Source organism: Artibeus jamaicensis, unplaced genomic scaffold (genome assembly GCF_021234435.1).
Source record: "Artibeus jamaicensis isolate MK-2021 breed Jamaican fruit bat unplaced genomic scaffold, CSHL_Jam_final scaffold_847, whole genome shotgun sequence".
NCBI classification, from domain to species: domain Eukaryota; kingdom Metazoa; phylum Chordata; class Mammalia; order Chiroptera; family Phyllostomidae; genus Artibeus; species Artibeus jamaicensis.
Genome location: NW_026522057.1, coordinates 11,561,816 through 11,567,970, shown reverse-complemented (window position 1 = coordinate 11,567,970; position 6,155 = coordinate 11,561,816).

Sequence of the window (6,155 nt, the reverse complement as noted above, 5' to 3'; positions counted from 1 at the left end):
AGTGTGCCCTGGCTGGTGTAGCTCAGTGGATTGAGCGCGGGCCTGCAAACCAGACAATCGCAGTTCCATTCCCAGTCAGGGCACATGCCTGGGTTGCAGGCCAGTTCCCAGCAGGGGATGCACGAAAGGCAACCATACATTGATATTTCTCTCCCTCTCTCCTTCTCTTCCCCTCTAAAGATAAATTTTTAAAAATCTTTAAAATAAATTTACTGAGTGAATGAATTTAGGGATGCACACCTGGCTGAAACAAATGCTGTCCTTGAAGTAGTGGATTTGGGTGACTGTGTCTACCCTTATTCTGCCAGGGCCACCATTGCTCAAAACTATTTGGGGACCTCATCTTTGAGAACTGACTTTGGGATCACTTTCAAAGTTATACAAGAAAATCAGATTTACTAGTCAGTAGTCACGCCTAATTCTTTTTTCTCCACCACTTGATTTCTACCTTATTCACTAACTTTGGCTCTGAATTATTTGTTTTCTAAAATTAAATTTACCCTCAAGAATAAAAAGTTTATCACCTTTAATAATAGTCTGAACAATGGACTCTGGGCTCTGAAGATAATTTGAAAAAAGGAATCCAGAAACCTCTCATTTGAACATGTAAATTCTGGAGCTCTGTGTTGATTTAAAAGCATTGCCTTGTTTTACGATGAAACTTTATACACTGGGGCAACAATGCTTCACCTGTGAACTGCTTTCTCAGTTTAGTTACTTTTGAAATAGTTCTATTTTAGAGGCTTCAATTTCTATCTAAAAAAAATACAATGGTATTTAGGTTAAAAACCAATTTAGAGTCTAAACAATTTGCTCCCTTCTCTTCTAAAAATAATCACTCCAACCTAATACTTCACTATTCCCTAAACATCTCATGCATCCTGTTTTTACTTCTGTTTAGAACAAACCTTTCCTTGGCCAGGTATTGCCATTCATTACAGTGTCGCCCCAATACACTAAGGTTGCAGGTTCCATCTCTGGTCAGGGCACACACAAGAATCAACCAATGAATGTGTAAATAAGTGCAACAACAAGTCACAGTGTCTGTCTGTCTGTCTCTCTCTCTCTCTCTCTCTCAGAATCAATAAATAAAAAAAAAACTCTTCTATGTTCCAACCCAAGCCCTAACAAAACTTTTTCTTCCTTCCAGGTCCAGCTCAAATGTTTGCCTTCCAGAATTCCCATGGATGTAAACCTCCTTTGGTATTAATTCCATCATCCTGTGATCTCCCAAACAGCCTACGAATAAATTCTATGAGGGCAGAGACCGCATCTGTCTTCTTCATGACTATATCCTCAGCACCTAGCACAGTATCTGGTACAGGGTAGATGTTCAAAATATATTTGTTGAATGAACAGATTCAATTCCATTATCTACCACATATTATGTATTTAGTTATTAAATGTCTTCTTCTCCCACAAGACTGTCAATTTCCTCTACTGTAAGGACCATGATCTTTCTTATTCATCTTCAATTTTTCTGAGACATGGGGAGGGCAAGGGTGAGCCTAGAAGAACAACATTTATCTTACTAAAATTCCAAAGTTTCCAATCACTTACTGCTAGGTCGGTCAGAATTGCAGCACATTTCCCATTTTGTTTTTACTTCTCTTTAGGCCAAACCAAGCTTCTAATGGTGGAAGAGGAGCACCAGATACTGACACGTATTCCTCTCCCCCACCCCAACCCTGGGCCTAAGTCCAGCTGTAGTATCTCTTGGGTCTAGGTGTCTCCCAACTTGAATGTGAACTCTCTTCTCTCCCTTCCTTGAATGGTTCCTCCAGCTGCCACGGCCCTTCCCCACCCACTCCAATCTCTTCTCCCATTCCGCCACCAGAAGGCTCCCCCTAGAACTGAGCCACTAACTCGACTTGGAGAGTAGGCTGATAGCAGAAATGCCTGGGGAGTCAGAGGCAGTGCCCTCCGAAGGCAGAAGCTAATTGCTTGGACAAATATGAAGCCAGGGTTCCTAAAACATCTGACGTTTCAAGAAAAACAGAATTTGTTTAAAATGTTGAATTTCCCAGTGTTTAAGTGCTAGCAACTATTTCCATTTTTTTAAATTAGCCAGGCCAATTAAAACATATACGCAGGCCAAATATGGCCTATGAGCCCCTGGTTTCCTTCTCTACTCTAGTGACAATGTCATCTCAACTAATGACACAAAGAAGCAAATTTAAAATGTGACAGGTGTTAAGAATGAGCCATGAGAGCACATAATAAGGAGAGCTAAGCTTGACCTGCCCTGGGGATCTGGGAAGGCTCCCCTGAAAAAGAGACATTTTCGTATTCTGTATCTGAAGGATGTGCAGGAATTACAGTAGAAGGAAAAGAGCCACTGGGGCAGGCAGGGGCTGGGTTAGGGAGAGGGGAGCAGTGATTGGAGTTTTAGGCAAAGGAACCAGAAAGTGTGTGGTCTGGGGGAGGCAGGAGTCTAGCTTGTTTGAGGAACTGAAGAAGTCCAGGGTTGCCAAGACAGGAACTAAGGAGAATGACATGAAGATGAGGCAGGAAAGCTGGGCAGGGCTAGCCAGGCAGGCAGGGCTCAGTCAGACATGACAAGGGTTCTGGTCTTTATCCTAAGGGTAATGGGAAGTCACTGAAAAGGTTTAACAAGGGGTGTGTATGTGTGTGTGTGTGTGTGTGTGTGTAGGAGAAACAGACAGGTGGACAGACAGGATCAGATTTGCATTTTGAAAATATTACACTGGCTGCTGGGTGGGAAACAGCGAAAGGGTATCAAAGCAGGAGTAGAAGCAGGGGGCCAGTTCAGAGGTCGCAGAAATTCAGAGGTTCGGGTGAGCATTATGGCAGCTCAGATGGGACTCAGAGGTAGTGGAAATAGAGAAATATAGATGGAATTTACAATATTCATGAAGTGAACAACAATAGGATTTAGTCATGCATTGTATGTGGCAGGGATAGAGTGGTGAGGCAGTAGAGAGAAGGCTGAATCCCAGATTTCCAACTATGCAATGAATTGGGGGTACTGTTCCTAGAATGGGGGACACTGAACGAGGAGCAGGTCAGAGGTAAAGACAACAGGGAGAATAAGGGTTTAATTAGTTTGCTATATTTACAATGCTTGCTCATTTCCAGTCTCTGTATATACAAAGGCAGAAATGTTTCCTTCCTATAGCCAGCTATTCACCTTCTGGTTGGCAGGACAGAGGGAAAAAAAGGTTACTATAATCCAAATATCACGCAGGATTGCCAGCCTGGGGAGTCAAAAAACCCACATGAACACTCATCACCCTGAGTTCCTGTTATTGCCCCTGCAAATTCCCCTTCCAGTATTTTTGGGACAGAACTAGGGAGTTTTCCCGTGAGGCTACAGGACAAAGCACTGGGGCACACCAACCCAGCTCGGATCCTCTCCGTCCCTCCCCACCACTACCACCAAAGGTGTCTCCTGTGGGACTGCTAAGAGCAGCCCATGACTAGACTGAGGCAAGCAAGGAGAATGGCCTTGAATGTGAATACCTCCTTAAGTTTTGCTGGTCTGGGTGCTTTCAAGAAGATGGAACAGGCCTGGGTCCTGAAAAAGAAGCTTCTCCCAAGCCATGAGCTACATTAAGTCATCTGTGCCCTGAAGGAGCACTGCTAGTGGCTGTAAATTGAGTTCTGTTAGGTACACACTGAGTTTGAAGGGCCTCTAAACTTAAATGGGATACCTAAATGGGGATAACGAGGGATGCACTTGGTTGTCTGGATTTGGAACTGGGAAGTTTGAGCTAGAGACCTAAATTCCAGAGCTCTTACCCGACTGGTGTGGCTCAGTGGATTGAGCACCCTTCTGCAAACCAGAAGGTCTCTGGTTCAATTCCCTTTCAGGTGCATGCCTGGTGACAGGCCAGGTCCCCAGCTGGGGGTGAGGAAGAGGCAACCAATTGATGTTTCTCTCACATATCAATCTTTCTCTCCTTTTTTTTCTCCCTCCCTTCTCCCCTCTCTGAAAATAAATAAAATCTTAAAAATCAATAAATAAATAAATATATTCCAGAGCCCTGAGCTGGAGGAGGGAGTACAGGCACAGGACCAAGCTCTGCTGAACTCCCAACATTAGTTTTTTTCTTTTTAAAAAAATATATTTTGATTATGCCATTACAGTTGTCCTATTCCTCCCCTTCATTCCCCTCCACCCTGCACACCCCTCCCCCACCATCCCCCCCTTTAGTTTATGTCCACGTGTCTCAGGTTCTTTAGATTCTATATTTCTCCTACTATTCTTGCCCTCCCCCTGTCTATTTTCTACCTACCGTCTATGCTACTTATTGTCTGTACCTTCTTCCCCCTTCTCCTCCTCCCACTCCCCTGTTGCTAACCCTCCATGGGATCTCCATTTCTATGGTTCTGCTCCTGATCTAGCTGTCCTCTTAGTTTGCTTTTGTTTTAGGTGTGGTTGTTAATAACTGTGAGTTTGCTGCCCTTTCACTGTTCATCTTTTTTATCTTCTTTTTCTTAGGTAAGTCCCTTTAACATTTCATATAATAAGGGCTTGGTGATGATGAATTCCTTGAACTTGACCTTATCTGAGATGCACTTTATCTGCCCTTCCATTCTAAATGAAAGCTTTGCTGGATAGATCAATCTTGGATGTAGGTCTTTGGATTTCATGACTTGGAATACTTCTTTCCAGCCCGTTCTTGCCTGGAAGGTGTCTTTTGAGAAACCAGCTGACAGTCTGATGGGAACTCCTTTGTAGGCGACTGTCCCCTTAGCTCTTGCTGCTTCTAGGATTCTCTGGTTCATTTTAATCTTGGCTAATATAATGATGATGTGCCTTGGTGTGTTCCTTCTTGGGTCCACATTCTTTGGGACTCTCTGAGCTTCCTGGATTTCCTGGAAGTCTATTTCCTTTGCCAGATTGGGGAAATTCTCCTCTATTATTTGTTCAAATAAGTTTTCCACTCGTGGCTGTTTCTCTTCCCCTTCTGGTACCCCTATAATTTGGATGTTGGAGCGTTTAAAGATGTCCTGGAGGTTCCTAAGCCTCTCCTCATTTTTTTGAATTCTTGTTTCTTCATCCTTTTCTGTTTGGTCATTTTTTTCTTCCTTCTGGCCCACTCCCTTGATTTTGAGCCTCAGATTCCTTTCCATCACTATTGGTTTCCTGTGCATTTCCCTTCATTTCAATTAGTTTAGCCTTCATTTGTTCCTCTAATTTGTGACTAAACTCAACCAGTTCTGTGAGCATCCTGATCACCAGTGTTTTGAACTGTGCATCTGAAAAGTTAGCTATTTCTTGGTTGCTTAGATTTATTGACTCTGGGGCTTTGAGCTCTTCTTCCTGAGCCATAATGTTTTGATCAGGTCTCGCCTGTTATGTATGAAGGGCGGAGCCTTAGGTGTTCACCAGGGTGAGGCAACCCAGGCTGCTGGGTTGTGATGCTGTATGTGGGGGCAGGGTCAGAGAGGGGGCAATGGGGTTTGCTCTGCTCTCTCAGACCTCTGTCCCCTCTGCTGCTTCCCGCAAGCAAATTGGGCCCTTCTGGTGCCGGCTCCTGGGTGTGTGGGCTTGTGCACCCTCCAGGACCCTATGGATCTCTCAAAAAACCTCTCTGTGAGCCTGGGAGCTTCTCCTCGCACCTCGACCCTGAAAGTCTTTCCAACTGGTGCTTTCAGACTTTAATTCCTGTTGCCGAAGCCCTGGCCTGAACGGGCTGTCTCACTGCTCACTCCTTTGCTTGGTTTATCTGTGTGCAAATGTGTGACCGTGGTCAGCCAGCCGCCTTGCACTCTCACTGGGTCCGCCCATTGCCATCCCACGCCTGGGACCCACCAAGCACCTGCTCACCCTGCACTTCCTGCACTCCTGGGTCTGTCTGGATGATCTTTCCTGCCTGACCCTGCTCCGTCACTGACTCTGCCCCTCTTACTGTTCTGGATGAACGGTTTATTGTTGTCAGATTTCCATACAGTTCAATTTTCTGTGTTCTGGCTGCATTTCTGTTACTAAAATTTTGTTCTCTTTAAGCTTGGTTGTGTGAGGAGGCACAGTGTTTCCACCTATGCCTCCATCTTGCCCAGAAGTCTGAACTCTCAACATTTAAATGTGCCCCTCCTTCCATTCCTGCACACCACCTGGCAACTTCTCAAAGATCCAACTTCCCTAATTTATGACAGCAATTGGTCAGTCACTTCTTCTTGTGCAT